General features: G+C 60.2%; 1 pseudogene; it reads left to right on the top strand.

The window, feature by feature from the left end:
* The first annotated feature begins 15,428 nt into the window (after window positions 1-15,428).
* LOC115273423 lies at window positions 15,429-16,468 on the top strand (annotated as a pseudogene).
* Window positions 16,469-19,134: the final 2,666 nt, after the last annotated feature.

Here is a 19,134-nt window from a genome sequence, read left to right as displayed (position 1 = left end):
GGGGGGGGGGTGCTGCCTGCTGGGGTACCAGGAGATCCATCCTACCATTCCCATGTCCTGGCAGAGACCCCCAGGGCCGCGCCCGCCCGTCTGAACACCCCCAAAAACACTGCCCTGGGAGGGGGTCTGAGCCCTGAATGCTGTGCCCACAGAGTCCTCATCATGGCAGGGCAGGGTGGGGGGGTCTTCAGGCCGGGTTCTGATGGGGAGCCTCAGCCCAGTGTCCCCACTTCAAAGCCTGAAGCCAGATCAGTCCCCTCACTTGACGGGTTTGGAAGTTGGGTCCAAGTTCTGCCTTGACTGCTGTCTTGCTTGACATCCGGGGCTTGGAGCACAGCAGAGCCCCCCAGTTCTGTGGACACAGGGCAGCCGCAGCCAGAGGGTGGCTTTGCCGGTGGGGAAACTGAGGCACAGAACAGTCAGCACCCCCCAGACCTCTGGTAATTCCCCTGCAGTTACCCCTCGCCCTTTACTCTGGTCCTCCTTGGATTTGGGCGGCCCCCAGCCCCGTGTGGGGTCCCTCCTCAGAGCCAGCCAAGCCGCCGGGGCCTTCACAGAAGGCTGGGTGGTCGGGCCCCAGCCCAGCCCCTCTCTCACCTCCAGGAGCCCCCGCGGGGCTCTGAGCATTCCCTGAACCCGAGCAGGAAAGGTGTGAGGACGCCAGGCAGAGGAGGGCTCCCAGCCCAGCTGGAGCGAGAGACACACGGCCTGGCCTCAGATTCCCCCTCCTTCCTAAAAAACCCATCCAGCCGCTTTTATTTTACCATTTTTCTCCCCGCAGCGGCGTTGCTAAAACGTATTTTACAGTGTCTTTTTTTCAATAGGTGAAACCGACACAGACCACAGAATTTACAATATGCCAAAGGGGGTTCCAAAAAAATACCTCTCTCCCCAGCCACCTCCCACCCTGCCGCCCTCCCCAGAGGCCGCCAGCCTGGTTTCTGGTTTCTCCTTCCAGCAATGTTCCAGGCCGAGGCAAACACGTCTGTGTATTTTTCTTTTCCTCTCCCAAGAAAGTATGTCACACTGCCCCCGCTGTTTCACGGACCGAGTCTTGGTTCCTGACACCACATCTTGGATTTCTCCCTGCGCAGTAAAGACTCGGGTCTCTTGCTTTTAACGGCTGCATAATATTTCCTCCGGTGGCTACATAATCATCCCCATCAAAGCACTTTCTTTCCTCCCAGTTCTTTGCTCCTCGCAATAATGTGGAGATGGAGAGAGAGCCTGTTATAAATGTCATTTTGTGTGTGGGTGCGTATAGCCGCACGCTTCCTGAACTGTTTTAAATTAACAAATTTTATTTTCTAGAGCAGATTTAGGTTTACAGAAGAATGGAGTGGAGGGTAGGGAACTCCTCCATACCAACTCCCCCACAAAGACACCCTCCGCGGCCCCTTTTCTGAACATCTTGCATTACTGTGATACCTTTGTTACAGTTGATGGACTGGTGTTGATACATTGTTACAAACTAAAGTTCATGGTTGACGTGACGGTTCCCTCGTGGTCATGTATGTACATCCGTCCGTTGGGTTTGGACAAACGGTTCGTGGCAAGGATCCGCCTTTACAGGATCACACGGAGTCATCTCACTGCCCCCTCAAATCCTCTGGGCCCCGCCCCTTTGTCCCTTCCCACCCCCCAAACCCGCCGAGCGCCACAGCTTTGCTTTTCCAGAATGTCAGAGTTGGCATCGCAGTGTGCAGCCTTTTCCGACTGGCTTCTTTCTAGCGACGTGCATTAAGTCTCCTCCGTGTCTCTTTGTGGCTCCTTTCCTCTTAGCCCCCAATAACATTCCCTTGTCTGGATGTCTCAGAGTTTACCCGTTCACCCGCTGGGGGGCGTCTGGGTTGCTTCCAAGTTTTGACAGTTAGGACTAAGGCTGCCGTAAACACCGTGGGCAGGGGTGCGTGCGGACGTAAGCTTTCACCTCCTTCGGGTCAATCCCAGGGGCTGTGATTGCTGGATGGAGCGGTAGGAGCACGTTCGGTTTTGTAAGAAACCTCCAAAAATGCCTCCCAAAGTGGCCGGACCATTCAGCATCCCCACCAGCAGCGAACCAGAGTTTCTGTTGTCGCTCCCCGTCCTCGCCAGCATTTGGTGGTGTCAGAACTCCAGAGCGTGGCCCTTCCGGTAGGTGTGTCATTGGTATCTTGTGGTGGCTTTGTCTACGTGTTTAAGGAAGCGTTTGCCGGGGCACCCGGGGAGCTCCATCGGTTAAGCGTCCGACTTCGGCTCAGGTCATGATCTCCCGGGTCTTAAGTTTGAGCCCTTCGTCGAGATCTGTGCTGGAACCTACTGTGGATTCTGTGTGGGTCTCTCTGCCCCTCCCCCACTCACGCTCTGTGGCGCTCTCTCAAAAATGAATAAACGTTAAACGAAAACTTTTAAATAGATAACAATTTGCTGAGCCAAGATTGGTCCCCATACCTTTAACATGATTTCTATGCAATTCAGCCTTAGGAAGGATGTGCTCTTACCCCATTTTACAGATGGAGAGACCAAGGCTCAGAGAGGGATAGCTACTTGCCCAGGATCATACAGCAAATGAGGGTAGAGCCAGGGCCTGGTGACTGATTCCAGAGCCCTTCTGCCTGCAGCATCCTGGGCCCCATGCTGGGCACTGAGGACGCAGTAGAGACCAAGGTAGATCCGGTCTAGTGGGTCTGGACCCTTCCAAGGCTCTCCGTCTAGTGGGCGAGACAGACCTGTGACCAGGCACTGCCGACTCGGGCTGACTGGGACTCATGGGGTTGCACGGGCAGAGGACGACCCAGAGGAGCCAGCTGGCCCGGACGCTCAGGGAGGCTTCCTGGAGTAGGGGTGCTGAAGCACGCACAGGAGCTTCCCAGGAGCAGAGAAAAGAGCCGCCCAGGCAGGAGGAACAGCATGGAGGATGGCTCAGAAGAAAGGGCTGCAAGCAAAGAGCACAGGCTCCGGCACGAGAGAGTCCTGATTTCCTATCCCACTGGTAGCCAGTCAGCCCCCTCTCTGGGCCTCAGTTTCCACTCTTCAGCATGGCCGTGGGATTCAGTAAACTCCCAAGGGGAGCACACTCAGCTGGGGCTGGTATGTGGGGGGCCAGAGGGTGAAGGAAGCCAGGAGAGCCAGAGCTGCCCTCTACCCCTGGCCCAGGAGGACCCCGCCCGGGGAGGGGGGTCAGGGGGCCCGGGGGAGGGAAGAGAGAAAAGCATCAGGGACGCCACCCTGGGTTTCCCATCTCCACGTGAAAGGAAATGACGGGGTGGGGGTGGGGGACCGCTTCCTGCCCCAGGCTGCCCCCCCCAGTGGGCCAGGACCACCACCCCTTGCCCCCACTCACTCTCTGGCTCCCATTAGTGAGGCCACCTGCGGCGAAGGCCTCAACCCCAGGCATTCGCCTGCCCACACTCTGCCCCAGTGACACCGGGAAACTTGGATAATGAGCCAGAGCAGGGAGCGTGGACCGAGAGCCCCCAGCCCCTCCCCTGCTCGCCCCCTCCCACCCTCCACTCCAGCCACTGGGAAACTCATCAGGGGCCCTTGCTGCGAGGCCATCCGAGCACCTTCTGCGGCTTGTTCAGCCTCCCCGTCACCTGCCCGCTGTCCCCAGACGCCCGCTCCCCCGCCGGCTGCAGCAGACAGGAACACAGATGGCCGGCTAAGCTTGAGCCTCAGGTAAAGAGCGAGCCACGTTTCAGTGTATGTCCGCACCATCCGGTCTGTGGGACGCACTTGCACTGGGACACGGTCCGCTGTTTCTCCGAAGTTCAGATTCCGCGGGATCCTGCCTGGCAGCCTTTCCTAATCCCACCTGCATGGATGATGGGCCTCAGTTGTCCTTCCTGCATTATGGGTGAGGACCCACTGACTGGTCAGTGGGTCTGCCCCCCAGGAAATTCTGGGGGCCTCGCGTCAGGTGGGTTTCCCCCTTAGATGCTGGACTTGGGGCTCCCGGGGGGCCCCGGGAGGATGGGAGAGGTTGAGGCCACAGCCCTGTCAGCGGCAATGGAAGTATTGTAGTGGGGGTGCTAGACTTGTCGCTCGGGAGAGGTCCCCGGGGGAGCAGAAAGGAGGGGCCGCACACCGCCCCCCCTCCCCCCCACCGCAAGGATCCACCAGCTGAGTCTGTTCCCTCCCCAGCCTCCCGCAGAGCCCCCGAACCCCAGCCCCGCCCCTTGCGAGCCCTAGGACTTGGAACCAAGCGTGCCTCAGTCTCCTCGCCTGTGATATGGGGTTGCTGCTTCTACTAGGACCCGACCCTCGGGGCCGTCGAGGGGATGAAACGCATTCATATATCCGAGCTTGGCCTGGCACAGTGTTGGCCCTCACTTACGTGATGGCCCGTCCTGGCTCCTCTCCTGGTCCCAGAGGGAGGGACTGAGCGGGAATCAGAGGCTAAGTTTAGCTCGGATGACACCCCCTGGCCGCCTGCCTCGTCCAAACGTCCTCAGCCAAGCGTGAAGCTCAGAGCATCCCTCCCCAGCCTCTGACATCCAAGGAGCCTGCTTATCCATTCCTGTTGCCAGCGCATCCCTTGCCCGCCCGGCTCCGCCTCCGGGTCGCCCGCCCCGTGTCACCCAGGGTCAGGACCGTCTCACCTGCAGGCCGCCTGGATGCAGCCAGGGACAGGGCAGTCAGGGCGGGGGCCAAGGAAGAGGATGGGTGAGGGGCACCCCTGCCCTAAGGTCCGGCGTTCCCCCGGGAGCTTCGTCTGCCACTTCCCGAGTAAGATAGCAAACTTCTGTCTGTGTTGACTCACAGGTGCTGTAATTCATCCAGGACCTGCTTCCTGAGTACCTACTGTGTGCCAGGGCCTACTGGGGACCCAGGGGCTTCCCACAGGGCTCCAGGGTCTTGGAGGGCAGCCAAGGACACGCCAGGAAACAGGAGAATTTTCCAGTGGTGCTTAGCATTTTCCATTCATTTGTTCATTCATTGGCTCTATTCATTCATTCATTCATTCATTCAATGATCCAAGACATGTTTGTTGAGGCCCTCCTGTGCGTCAGCCACTGTTCAAGGGGCTGGGACTCAGCGGGAAGGGAACAAAGCAGACCGGGATCCCTCATGGGGACGGAGGCAGGAGCAAATGACATAAATAAGTCAAATCCACGGTCCAGTGAAATGGGGGTAACTGTTGTGGAAGAGAATAAAGCAGGAGAGGGGTTGGGCGAGCTGGCGAGGGCAGATGGGAAGACGGTGATTCAAGAGAGCCGTATTCGGGGCGCCCGGGGGCTCCGTCAGGTAAGCATCTGGCTTCGGCTCAGGTCGTGATCTCATGGTTCGTGGGTTCGAGCCCCACGTCGGGCTCTGTGCTGACAGCTAGCTTGGAGCCTGAACCTGCTTCCGATTCTGTGTCTCCCTCTCTCTCTGACCCTCCCCTCCTCCCACTGTCTCTCAAAAATAAATTAAAAAACGTTTAAAAAATTAAAAAAGAGAGAGCGGTATTTGAGGAAGCCATGTGGGTATCGGGGAAGGAGTCCCAGGCTGAGGGAATTGTCCGTGCAAAGGTCCTGGGGTATGACCTGTGAGGAGCCACGTGGGGAGATGCAGGACCTGGGCGAGGCGTTGCCCCCGAGATGGATGACAGCCACGGGAGGGTCTTGAGCAGAGGGCGGGTGAGATGTAGCCTGAAATGTCACCGTCCAGCTCTACCCTCTTTCCCAGGCCGGGTCCTAGAGCCAGCGCTCTCCCGGTTGAGGGGAGGCCCGGGGTCGCAGCTGGGCCGGGGAACCTGAGTGGCTGCAGGTGGATTCCCGACTCCCCGGGCAGGGACACTCGGAGAGCCAGGGCCGGAGCATGCCAGTGGCGGGGTGGGGTGGGGGGGGGGGGGCAGGGCAAATTCTGGGCACATCCTCTGCACGTGGCATCGCCATCTGCTCCCTGCAGGGCCAGGCCCAGTGCCCGGGCGCTGGCAGTCCTGGCTCAGAGTTCCACCAGTGGAGAGACAGGTGTCTCGGAACCCTGGAAGACATCCTCCAAAAACAAAAGAAAAAAATCTCTGTCTCTCTGTTTCCTTGTCCCGACAGATCTCTGACCCACCCTCCGTCTTGCCAACCCCCCCGTCGCTGGCTTTTCTGGCTCTGACATCGCCACACACGAGCTCCACCAAGCCACTCCAGAGCGGGAGGCAAAGAAGGGCCCTTTGTTCCCCGGCCCCCAGCAGCCCCCGGAGCCTTCGGTCTCGCGGCGGCGGCGCACCTAGGCGCTATTGTTGCCTCACACAGGGTTTTGCAATGGCTTGTTTCCACTCGACAATAGGGGGCCCCACAGCTTTTATTTCCAGAAATTGGAAGATGAAGCGTGTCCGGCCCCCGCCTCCTCCCCCACCACGCGCTGACATTTAAGCCACGTGAGCCGGGAGCGCCCAGGGTGCCAGGGGCGGGCACACCCCGGGGGGCCGGGGGTGAAGACAGGAGGGGGGTGGGCACCGCAGGGACGCCAGTTTCCCGTCACCTGCGCTCCCCCGCCCTCTCCGCCCAGCAGCCCCCAGCACCTGACGATGGGCGGGAAGAGGCTGCGTTCTTGAAAATATCATAGGAGGGGAAACTGAGGCCCAGGAAGGGCCAGGGGCCTGGGCCGGTGGGTGTCCAGCCCCCGCCCGCCACGCTGCCCCCACGGGGGAGGGCGATGGTGATGTGCCAGCCCCCCTGAAGAGGGTGCTAGTGTTGCTTCCTTTTGCAGAGAAGACAACGAAAGTCCAGAGAGGTGACATAACTCACCAAAGGTCACACAGCTGCCAGAGGCCAAAGTCTGTTCTCTGCGGGGCGCCTGGGTGACTCAGTTGGCTGGGGGTCTGACTTGGGCTCAGGGCATGATCTCACAGTTCGTGGGTTCGAGCCCCGCATCGGGCTCTGTGCTGCCCGCTCAGAGCCTGGAGCCTGCTTCCGATTCTGTGTCTCCTTTCTCTCTGACCCTCCCCTGCTCATGCTCTGTCTCTCTCTCTCAAAAAAAAATAATAATAATAATAAATTAATTAAAACATTAAAAAAAGAAAGAAAGAAAAGAACGAAGTCTGTTCTCCAAAGCTCTTGTGGTCAAGAGCTCTGAGGCCAGACGGATGGGTCTAGGGTCCAGCCCTGCTCTACCACTTAGAGGCCACAGGTGGATTCTGACTTTAAATGAAGGCTTCCAGAACATCCCAGAACATTCTAGGGTCGGGGGGGAAATGGCTGCTGTCTAGAGAAAGCCAAGAGCCAAGGGAGACAGGGTGTTTTTGTTTTGGTTTTTTGGTTGTGGCGGAAGAAGGTAAATTCCAGGCACTTTTGTGAGCCTCAGTTTTCCTGTCTGCACAGTGGACGCTTGGAAATCCCTGCAATGCCTTTGGCCCCAGATGGGAGGCTAAAGGGGCACTGGTGGGTGAGGGTACGGGGGCCGTGCCAGGAAGCCCTGGGCTGAGCCAGCCTCACTGGGCCCGTTGCTTCCCTGCCACCCACATTCCACACCTGGGGCCACGCTCCTCACGGGCTGGCCGCCAGCCAGGGGACTTGGGAGGCCAGCCCCGGGCCTCCCTGCAGGCTGGGGCAGCGCTGGTCCCGGGGGTGGGGGGTGCAGCCAGAGCCTGGGGACACTTCGTCCCTGGGGCCACTGCCTCCGGTTGGACTAATGTCTGAGAGCTGAACATCTCCCTCTTTCTGGAATTTTCTCTGAGGCTCAGAGGGGAAACTTGCTTGGGCCGCAGCCACCTGGGCCAGTCTCAGGGGATGCCAGGGCACCACCGCCCAGCCCCATCACCCGCTCATGGGCCTCAGATCACACATGTGGTTTATTTCTCACCCATCCCAGGCCGGGGGCCCCTGCCTGCCTCCTGAGCTGCCAGCCACCCTTGGCTCACAGCCCACAGGCCCCGGGGAAAAGAAATTTCCAGCCGGCCTGCAGCTCCATCACCCACCTGGCCTAGGGAGCAAGGCACTGGGGGGTCCGATGCCGGCAGAGCCCCCAGCGAGGGGGGTACGGACACCCCGTCCTCATCCCACACGCCGTGCCAGCTCGTCCTGAGCCTGAAGGAGGGGTCCCCCCAGTCTGGGCTCTGGGGCCAGGTTCCTTCCTAGGGAGGCCCACCTGGCAGCGTCTAGGCAAGCCTTGCCCAGAGAGGGTCTGGAAGTCTCTCAGGCCACACAGCAGGTTCAGGATAAGCGGCACCAGCACCCTCTGGCCTTGGACGGGAGGGGGTCCTCTGACCCCAGGAGCTGGTGTTCGGTCCAGCTGCATACCCTGAGGCCCATCGGTTCAAGTCCCAGCCCCCCCCCCATCTGACTTCCCAGCTTTGTGACAGAGGCAATAAAAACATCAATAGAGTCTGAAATAAAATTGTAGGCAAAACAGGTGGCTTGAAGCCATAAAACTAAATGAGAGGAGGGACAGTGGGGGGAGGCCCCCGGAAACAGGTGGCACGTTGAGAAGGAAGAGGGTGTCTCAGGTGGGAGGAGCCAGGCGAAGGGCGCCGAGCCACATGTGCACGGCGGCTGCCGGGGACGACCACCGTGCCAGCTGTGGGGGAGGGGGGTTGACAGGTGACCTGAGACACTCAGGGCTTTCGGCTCCAGCCCCTGAGGGACTGCAGGCCTCGGGGGTGGGGTGTTTGGGGGGCACAGAAGGAGCTGCACAGGCCTCTCCCCAGTCACCGGCTTCCCCTGCTCTGGGGTTGGTGGGGCCTGAAGTCGGGGGCTCAGCCTGGCGACAGTCACTGACCCCAGGAGCACCTGCAGTCCCCTGCTGCCCTACGGGGGGCTGGCACATGGAAACTCTCCGTCCGCACTCCTCCTGCTCTAGCCTGTACCACACCGTGACTTAGCGACCAATGTCTAGAGCCCAGGTGGGACCACAGGGGTCCTGGGGTAGCGTTGTGTGTGGGGACCCTCTGTGGACAGCACTGCCTCCATCTACCTCTTTGGCCACTGGTGACAAGTGCATCTGAACAAGAGGGCCCAGAAGGAGGTAGGAGAGGAGCGGGGGGGGGGGCGGGGTGCGACAGAGAGGACCTCCAATGGGGGAGGAGCGGCGGGGAGGACTCCCGTCTGGCCGCCGTTCCAGCCCGTCAGGGGCTTCAGGCAGAGGCGTCTTGGAGCCTTGCTGGCCTGGCCCCTCCGGGCATCTCCAAGTGTCCGATCGGTGACTTACAGGCCAGCGCCACGCAGCTGGGATCCTCCCCTCGATGGGGCGCTCCTTCCTTCTGGAGGCCATGCCCGCGAGCACTGCCAGTGCTGCGGGCACATGGCCACGTGCCCGCTGAGCCCGAGGAGGGACAGCGAGGCTCTGAGAGGGGCCGCGCCGGGCCCCAGACCCCCTGGTGAGTGAAAGGCAGGACCGGGCCCCCCCCCCGCAGCGCCCGCGTAGACATGGCCCGCCAAGCCCCCTTCACAGACGTGCAGCAGGCAGAAGCTTATGGCCCCCCTCTGGGCACCTGCCTTGGGGGTCGATTTCGTACTTGTTTCAAAAGACTGTCTTCTTAAGTAACTTCACACCCAACAACCTGCGGCTTGAACTCACCAACCCGAGATCAGGAGTCATGTGCTCCACCGCCTGGGCCAGCCAGGCGCCCTGGGGCTTAGCCTTTGAGATACAGCTGATTTATTTGTGGGTTTTGTAAGTGTTTATTTGTTGGTGGGGGGAAGAGAGTGAGAAAGAGAGAATCCCAAGCAGGTTTCATGCTGTTGGCAAAAACCCAACGCAGGGCTTGATCCCACGAACCATGAGATCACCACCTGAGCTGGAATCAAGAGTTGGAGGCTTAACCGACCGAGCCCCCCAGGCGCTGCTGCAGCCTGATTTCTTACTCGGTCTTCTTCTTTTTTTTTTTTTAATGTTTTTTATTTATTTTTGAGAGACAGAGAGAGACAGCATGAGCGGGAGAGGGGCAGAGAGAGAGGGAGACACAGAATCTGAAGCAGCTCCAGGCTCTGAGCTGTCAGCACAGAGCCTGACGCGGGGCCCGAACCCGTAAACTGCGAGATCATGACCAACGGACTGAGCCGCCCGGGCGCCCCTTGTACTCTGTCTTCAATCTCTTGTTCTCCCGGCTCTTCTGTCCTCCTCACACGCTGTCAGCCCCGACGGGGAGCACGGCAGCCGTGGGAGCCGGAAGCGGGATGTGACCTGGCCAGGAGGGCAGGGGAGGCGGTCCAGGGGAGGCTCCCTGGAGGACAGAGCTGCACCGAGCCCTGCAGGATGACCAGGGTACAGCATGGTGGCTGGGGACGCAGTGTTTGCGGCGGATCGGCACAAGTCACTGGAGGCTCCTAGCGCTTCCGATTGCAAGTGGCCTGTGACACGGAATTCTCCTCGGGACCTCGGTCTCCACATCGCCAGCGTGGCTGCGGGAAGGCCCTCTCCGGGCTTGGCCCGTGCACGGCAGGTGACATTACGTCCAACAGCCCCAGGACTGGTATTTTAATAAGTCACCAGGTAGTGCTGCCTGCCTAAGAGTGAGCGTGAGGAGATCCGGGTCAGCCTCGTCTGCAAGCGCCTGGCCCCGGGGGACCCCCAGCCTCCCGAGGGCCCGGAAGCGACATGGTCGGCTGGCCACGCCCCGGGCCGTGGGAAGCAGCCTCACGGAAACCGCATCTCATCTGGACACCGGGAAGTGGGGACACCCGAGAGCAGGACCTCGGGCTTCGACCAGCCCGCTCCAGCCTCCTCCCTGCGGTCTCCCTGCTCTGCTCTGTCCCCAGTGCCCTGCCCCCCCACCTGTCCCACGGTGGCCCAAGAGAGTCTCCGAACAGGAGTTGATGCGATGATTGTTCTGTTGGAAGCCTCACGTGGCTCCCTCCCCCCCTCACGTGTGGAGCACCCCACGGCTGACCATGGCCACCCACGGCTCCGTGTGGCCTGGCCTCCGCACTGGCTCGGGAAGACCCAGCCTTACTGAATTCCTCCGTCCCTCTGTTCCTGCCTCAGGGCCTTTGCACAGATTGTTCCTCTGCCCGAGAAGCTCTTCCCGCCTTCTTACAAAGAGATCTCGTGGGGGCTTTAGGCCGCAGCTCACACAGACCACGCCCCGTCGTCCTCACTGGTCCCAAGTCATAATCTTACGTCCCCTCACTGGTTCCTTATGGGTTCTTTTATTTTTTTACCTGCTTGCTTCCTGTAGGATCCCTGGGGCCTGGGATGGAGCCAGTAACCCAGAAATGTTTGCTGCAGGGCTCAACGTAGGCGTGGGATGTGGGGGAAGCGATGGGGAGCTGGCCATTTGGCTCACCTGCCCCGCTCCACCCTCTAGGGAACCCCTGCCCACCCCTGGACAGGACCCCCTTCTAGAACCAGCGGTGTAGGTCAGCCTTTTCCCTTGAAGGAAGGGCCCCACGCATGCCCGAAGCCACACAAGCCTCGGGGCCAGGCAGTGACTCCAGGCCCAACTTCTTGTACCGTCCAGGGGAGGATCCCGATGGGGGGGCGGGGTTCCCACACACGGACCTCTCGGAGAATCCAATTCAATTCCGACACCACCCGCCCACGGACAGCACGAGATCCCACAAAGTTAGGGGCTCACGGCTCCAAGCCTGCCCATGCCACCCCCAACTTCAGGGACCAGCCCCAAGCCAGATTGTCACCTAAGCTTCTGACACACCGGCCAGAGACGGGGTTCCAAGAACCCGCTCCGAAAGTTTCGTTAATTTGCCAAAGCGGCTCACAGAGCTCATGAAAACACTTAACATTTACCCGATCATTTTTTTTAAATGTTTTTTTTTTTTTTTGAGAGAGAGAGATACAGCATGAGCAGGGGAGGGTCAGAGAGAGAGGGAGACACAGAATCGGAAGCAGCTCCAGGGTCTGAGCTGTCAGCACAGAGCCCGACGCGGGGCTCGAACACACAAACCGTGAGTCATGACCTGAGCCGAAGTCAGATGCTCAACCGACTGAGCCACCAGGGCGCCCCGACATTTACCGGATCGTTAAGGGTATGAATCGAGAGCCATATGGACAGAGGCCCCCGGCAAGGGAAGGGGAAGGCTCAGCGTTTCTTTGTCCTTCCAGACAAGCGACACTGCGCTGATCTCCACCTTCGTCCCAACCTGGAAGCTCTCTGAATCCTGTCCTTCTGGGTCTTTCTGGAGGCTTAACACAAGGCATAACAGAGTTAGTCACTGATTCAACCTCCTGGCGCCAGCCTCCCAACCCTTGGGTGGGCCCCAAAGTCACCTTCATTAAACAAAACAAGGGACCCTGAGGGCGCCTGGGGGGCTCAGTCAGTGAAGCGTCTGACTTCGGCTCAGGGCATGATCTCACAGTTGGTGGGTTCAAGCCCCGCGTCGGGCTCTGTGCTGACAGCTCAGAGCCTGGAGCTGCTTCCGATTCTGTGTCTCCTTCTCTCTCTGCCCCTCCCCCACTTGTGCTCTCCCTCTGTCTCTCAAAACTAAGTAAAAACATAAAAAAATTTAAACAAAAACAAGACACTCCTTTCACTTTTATGGCTGCGAAGTGTTTTCAGGAACCATGGATGAAGACCAAACGCAGCGGAGAAGGCTCCTGCGGTCGTGTGAATGACCGAGCGTGCGTGCCGCCCCCTCATTCGGACCCCAGCCGAGCTTGGGGGACTCCCACGGTTTGCTTTCTGGTGACGGCCCAGCTCCTGCGACAGGGCACCCTGGGTCACCTGATGAGAGGTCCCGAGGTTGGGCTGAGCTTGCTGTGACGACACATTTCCTTCTTCTCCCTGGCGTTGTCTGATCCACGCCCAGAGGAACCGGCTCTCCTGAGTCCTCCGACTCCCGGTCAGCAGTCGGCCGCCCCTGCCCGCCGCCCTCCCCAGGTAAGGCCTCTGGGGGCAGATTTACCCCCTGTCGGAATGCATCGGATGCCCCGCCTCCCGGGGCGAGGCCTGGTGAGTGCCCCTCTGGGGTCTCCCAGGGTCCAGGGGGCTTGCGCAGGGCTGGGGCGGGGCGGCTCCCAATCTAGCGCCAGACCCCAGGCTCAGAGCCCCTGCGCCCCGGTCCCCCCGGCAACCAGGAGCCCTCCAGCCTTCCTGACCTGGACTCTCTCTGGCCATCTGGTGCGCGAAGGACTTACAATACAGGGAAGTTTTGAGTTGGGTTTTGGTTCGGTTCCTTTCTTTTTTGTTTGGTTTGGTTTTTGGCTGATCTGCGTGGCTCCGCAGCATAGGTGCATTTTTCATTCAGTTTCCAAGAAAACAACTATCTTGGGTCCAGTTTGGGTAGGACCCCCATCTCCCCGCACCCAGTCCACACTCCTCAAGGTCATTGTCTCCGACACACCCGGGGGCCATTCTGAGAAGCACGGACTGTATTCAGGTTCATTACATTTCTAGGGACTAACCGTCCAGGCAGGGGCTAGAGCCCCAAGACGCACAGCAGCATGTGGGCAAAGCCCCGTCCTTTCTCGCTCCTGTCTCGGGCTATCTCCTGTGCACTGGGTGTCCTTCCAGAGGTGTTGGCACGAATGCGTAATCCTGCACGCCACTCCTTCATTCAAGGCCACTTGCCGGGAACTACACTCTGCCCGGCAGCTCTGCCCAGCCCTGCCCGAGGCGATTTTCCGCACAGTTCACCCACCTGAGCTGTACAGTTCAGTAGTGATGTTATTTTATAACTTTTTTTTTTATGTTTACTTATTGTTGAGAAAGCGAGTCAGGGTGTGAGTGGGGGAGGGGCACAGAGACAGAGGGAGACCCAGAATCCGAAGCAGGCTCCAGGCTCCGAGCTGTCAGCACAGAGCCCAACGTGGGGCTCGAACCCCCGAACCGTGAGATCCTGACCTGAGCCAAAACCAAGATTCTGACACTTAACTGAGCCACCCAGGCATCCCTACACTGTCCAGTTTTTGAATTGATCCTGGAAATTTAAATAACATTTACAACTTCATTTGCTCTGTTGCATTAGTCACATGACAAGTGTCACGGCCACGGGGAGCCAGTGGCTGCCATATTGACGGGATAGATTGAGACCCAACTATTTCATGTAGGAGATGGTTTTGTATCATCAGAGACGGATTTACCATGACGTGGCCGAAGCTTAAGCTGCAGGGACATCATAAAGGTTTGCTACAGTTTCTTTTTTTTAAACAATGTTTATTTATTTTTAAAAGAGAGAGGGAGACACAGAATCCGAAGACAGGCTCCAGGCTCTGAGCTGGCTCTCAGCACAGGTGGCTCAGTCAGTTAAGCGTCCAACTTTGACTTAACCCGTGATCTCATGGTTCATGGGTTCAAAACCCACACTGAGCTCTCTGCTGGCAGCTCAGAGCCAGCTTTGGATCCTCTGTCCCCCTCTATCTCTCTCAGCCTCTCCCTCCGTCTCTCTCCCTCTCTCAAAAATAAAAAGAATTTTTAATAAGATTTTTAAAAATTGTCTCTGCACACAACACGGAGCTCGAACTCACAACCCCGAGATCAAGAGTCATGTGCTCCACTGACCAAGCCAGCCAAGCGCCCATACTTTCTGCTTTGAAGTGGTTTTTGATTCGCTTTTTAAATTGAAATTATCATGGAAGATTCTGGTACTCAGACAAACAGCCACATTTCAAGGGCTCCATAGGCTTACGGGGCTGGTGGCCACTGCACTGGAGGTGGCTGCCACAGCGCTGCGCCCCAATGGCAGAGGCCCTGATGACAGCGCCTGACACCTGTGCACGGGGTCGGCGAGGAGGTCGGGGTTCTGTCCAGAGGGAGCGTTTGGGTTCTGGGTCACGATGGCTCTCGCTCCTGTACTTGGGCCAGACACACCCGAGTCTCTCCAAGCCTCAAGCCTCATCTCCTCATCTAACATGTGAGGAGGGGGCAGGGACCCAGGTGGAGATTTCTGCTCTAGCGGTCGGGGTCTGGGCTCTGGGAGGACTTTGGGACAAGCGGGCACAGGAAGGATCCGGGAGTGGAGGGGCACGGGCTGGACCACCCAGCACGGGACCGGAGGGGCATCTTTGAGCACCACTGAAGGAAGCACTGAGTACCTCCAGCATCACGTCCACACTGGCGTCTCCAGAACTTCTTGTACCCCCCACAAGCCGGCCAGCCTCTCCTTCACCTGCAGGCCTCAGGATTGGCTGTTTCCTTGGCCAGGAGCCAGGAACACCCCGTGCCCCAAGCTCTACTCTACCTGGTGAGCTCCTGCCTACCCTTCAAAACCCAAGCCCATTGAACCCCTCCCAGACAGAGCCCCAGGTTCAAGCCTCCGCCCCAGGGCACTGGGGAAGAGGCTGGGGGGAAAGTGGGAAGGGCGGGGTCAAGGTGGGACCTGAGAGCCCTTGGGACGAATCCCACGGCCCTGGCGGCCCCTCGTCACATAGCTTATGCAGCCAAGTGGCTGGAGAGACTGGGCTCTGGGGCCAAACTCTCTCGGCTGGGATTCCTTTGATGGCACCGTCTCCCTGTGAGTCACCTGGCCTCAGTTTCCTCATCTGCAACAGTACCGGCCTCAGGCCTAATGAGAGTCAGCTGGCTGACACATTGGTAACCCACAACAGCCTCCACTCACCCCTCCTCCCGGCCGCTCTGACTCACGGATGCACTCGGCCGGACCAGGTTCCGCTGGCCCTGCCACCATTGTCTCCTCGAGCTGCTGACGCAAGTGTGTTGGGCTCTGTGCTTCTTCTCTTACCTCCGTGTGTCCCAAGACCCATTCGTGTGGCCCACGGGGCTGGGGACCAACACGGCTCCCAGCAGGTCACCAGGGACTGCGTCCTCCCAGGGGGCGCCCTGCCTGCCCGCCCCTGGTGCTCCCACTGTGAACGCGGCCGTTCCACCACCCCGAGCCTCTGTCCCGCTGCTCGGGTTGTGGCCCTCAGGCGGACATGTTGCGGGTACATCACCAAGAGGTCAGTGACCACCCGAGGAAGCAGCTGCCGACGTCCGTGAGGCCGCCTGGCCGGCGCCAGGTCTGCACAGTGTGGAGCCGCCCAGCCCCCGCGCACACCTGAAGGCCCGGACAGACACGTCAATCCCCCCCCCCCTCCCCCCGCCCCCCGTCCTACTGCAGAGACTCGGGCATCTTCTCACGCTACGGCTGGCTGGAGCCGTGGCCTGGCCAGCCAGCCTCCGCACTGATCAGCGTGTCGGCCGAGCCTGGGCTGGTGGCCTGGGTGTGCCCGGCTGGAGGGAGGACTCGCTCAGGGTGCGTTACTACCACGTGCCGAAAGCTCACGTCCGCCTGGACGGGCGTGGGCGCTGCCGGGGGAGGCCAGGACCCAGCAGCTGGCCAGCACGACTCTGACCTGGCTTTCGAGAACTCTGTGCATCCCAACTACATCCCGGAGAAGATGCGGAGGAATGCCCTAGAATCCCGGGCCGTGCCTGTGGTGCTGGGCCCAGCAGGAGTAATGAGCACAGTTCCTGCCTCCTGACACCTTCATCCACGTCAACGACCTCCAGGGCCCCAGGGAGCTGCGCTGGACCCGCTCCCACACCTACTTCCGCTGGAGAGAGACGCCAAGGCCTCGGTTATCCAGCTGGGCCCTGATGTTGTGTAAAGCCCGCCGGAGGCTGCAACAGGACGCCAGCGACCAGACGGTGCCCAGCATTGCTGCTTGGTTCATGTGAGCTGGCCGGGGGGCAGGGGGGGTGCTCCCACCCACACCCCATGGGGACCACACCTGCGAGGGACTCAGGTGACTGGGACTTTAACAGCCAGGCACTTCTGCTTCACCAACCTAGCTCCGGGGACATCACCTGCCTGGGGGGAGGGGGGTGTCCTCTCTGGTGGGAATCTCACCTGCTAGGGACCTTGGTTGCTGGAGATGTCACTTAGCTGGGACTTGGCCCCCTGGGCACCTCTGCTGCCAGGAAATCAGCCTCAGTGAGCTTATCTGCCAGGGGCCTCCCCTCCTGGGGGGGTCTCACCCACTTGGGAGGGTCTCACCCGCTGGAGGCAGTGCTATCGGGGAGCCCCCCTGCTAGCGATCGGCCACCAGGTGCCTTGCCTCACTGCCGCTCACCTGCTAGGAGCCCCACGGGCTGGGGTCTCACCCGCTGGGGACCCGCCCACTCAGGCGCTCAGGCCCTGGGCAACTGGCTTTGGGGTCCCACGCCCTGGAGACGGCTCTGCTGGGTCTGCTTGCGGTTACCCTGGCCGACGTCAACCGCCTGAGGGGCACGAGCTGGGCAGTGTTGGCACCGCTCTCCAGACGGGGATGCTCCGGGGAAACCGAGGCCTTCTCCCTTCCTGCAGAACCGCGGTTCCCACCCCAGGGTGACGCTGCTTCCAGGGCACCCTCGGCCAGGGCCTGTGAGGCTTGCGGCTGTCACAGCTAGAGATGGGGTGACAGCCTGGAGCGGGTGCGGGCCAGGGATGCTGTTGGACCGCCCAGGGAGCCCAGGATGGCCCCCCACACTGAGAATGGCCTGGTCCCGAATGTCAAAAGATGGAAAAGCCCTCGAGGTCAAGTCCATCAGGCACTGCGGGGCGGGGGCTGTCCAGCGAAGGAGGGGGAAGGGGAAGAGTGTGGTGCTGTGGGGGTATTCGTGGGAGTGTGTATGACATGTGGTGACCATGCAGGGCTGGGAGCATGACCACTGGCGTGACTGTCCCCGCTGTGTGTGGGCAAACGCCTGACCCATGTGCTTTGCAGATGAGCGCTGACCTTGAGGTGTCCCTTGTGTGCGGTTGTGACTGTGATGACTGAGCGTGGGTGCACGGGCCTTGTGTCTGCGTGTGATCTGCTCTGCTAAGCCCCATGTCGGTGCCAATCTCAGTGCGTGTGTGCGTGCACACGTGTGTGTGTGTGTGTGCACTGCAGGGAACCCCAGGCCCAGGGGTCTGTGGGAGCCGCTGGGCTTTTGTTCCAATTCTCTGGCGGGCTGTGCCAGTGCCCTGTGGTTGGGATTGTGGAACCGAGTGGGACACAAAGAACCGAGGTGCCAGGAGGCCCTGAAAGGGTGCACACACTCCCCCCCCTCACACACACACACATGGGCAGTCAGGCTTCAGGGGCCACAGCCTGGGCTCCAAGGTCAATTTTCCCACACATATCCTGGGCGGAGCAGCTATGGTCTCTGTGGCTCAAGGCCATCTGGGATGGGGAAACTGAGGCGTGGCGTCTGCCTCAAGCAGATAGGGACCCCGGCGTCTCTGCCACGGCTGAGCTGAGTCAGCCCAAACTAACAGGAATCCACCACCCCAAACCTCAGAGTCAGAAGCCGGCACGGGTGGGCGGGGACCCCGTACAGCCTCAGCTCTGAAACTTCCTTCCAAGCAGACCACCCAGGGGCTGGGGCCTGGCTGCCAGCCCTGCCCTCGAGGCCCCCGGAAGTCCTGCCTGTTAGCCGCCTTGAGTGTGTCCAGCTGCGGCTGGGGACCTGGGGAGCGGAGGCCTGCGGATGTTCCCGCTGGGCTGGTCAAACCTCCCGGGGGCAGCTTCTGATTTGGTCCCTGCAGCTTCGGGACAAGAGACGGGGTCTGGGGAGGACACAGTGTTCAGAAGGAGGTCCTGAGCTCCGCTGTGCAGGAGACGACAGGGCCAATCGAGGGGGACAGGGAAGGAGGGGAGGAGCTGTTCTCCAGGGAGCTCAGTGGAGTTGGGGTGAGGGAGGGGGAGAGGACACATCCTCAGGAAAGCTGTGTGGGGTGGGGAGGGGGTGTCTCCCTCCAGAACCCCACTCAGGGGTGCAGGAGGGGATGGTCCATGCCCCCTGATTTCCAGGGTGTCAGCCTAGGGGCCAAGCCCCTGCCCTCCTCCACCCGTGGGACCCCCAACCCCTTCCCGCAGGTCTGGGACCCTAACACACTGGGCTGTCCTGGGCCTGACAAGCATCAAGGTGTTGCCACCGGCAAACCTAACCACAGCACCAGGCTTTTTCTGTCCTCCAAGGGGACACGTAAATTCCCCCTGGAGCTCCAGCCAGGGCTTTTATGGGCCCAGGACCTGTGTCCCGAGGGAACCCGCTCTGCCCCAGCAGGCGCCGGATTCGGGCTGGCGCCGGCCCCAGACCTATCCCCACAGGGAGATGGGCAGCGCGCATATATTTTTAGCCAGTGAAAGGAGATAGTGCTTAGTTCCCTCCGTGGGCGCTGACGGGCCTATGCTGCCTTTAGGGGAAGGAGGCCGGGTCCACCTGGACCTCAGACTCATCATCTGCCTTTGGCTCTCTCTCTTCCCACCCCTACGCTCGCTTGACAGGGAGGGGGAGGTGGACGAGGGACACATCGGGGGAGGGTCACAGGGACCCGCAGGGGCCCCCACTTGCCCCATTTTCCGTTTCGTCCCACA

This window comes from Suricata suricatta, chromosome 12 (genome assembly GCF_006229205.1).
Source record: "Suricata suricatta isolate VVHF042 chromosome 12, meerkat_22Aug2017_6uvM2_HiC, whole genome shotgun sequence".
In the NCBI taxonomy this organism is placed as follows: Eukaryota; Metazoa; Chordata; class Mammalia; order Carnivora; family Herpestidae; genus Suricata; species Suricata suricatta.
This window is presented reverse-complemented; position numbering and strand designations above follow the sequence as displayed.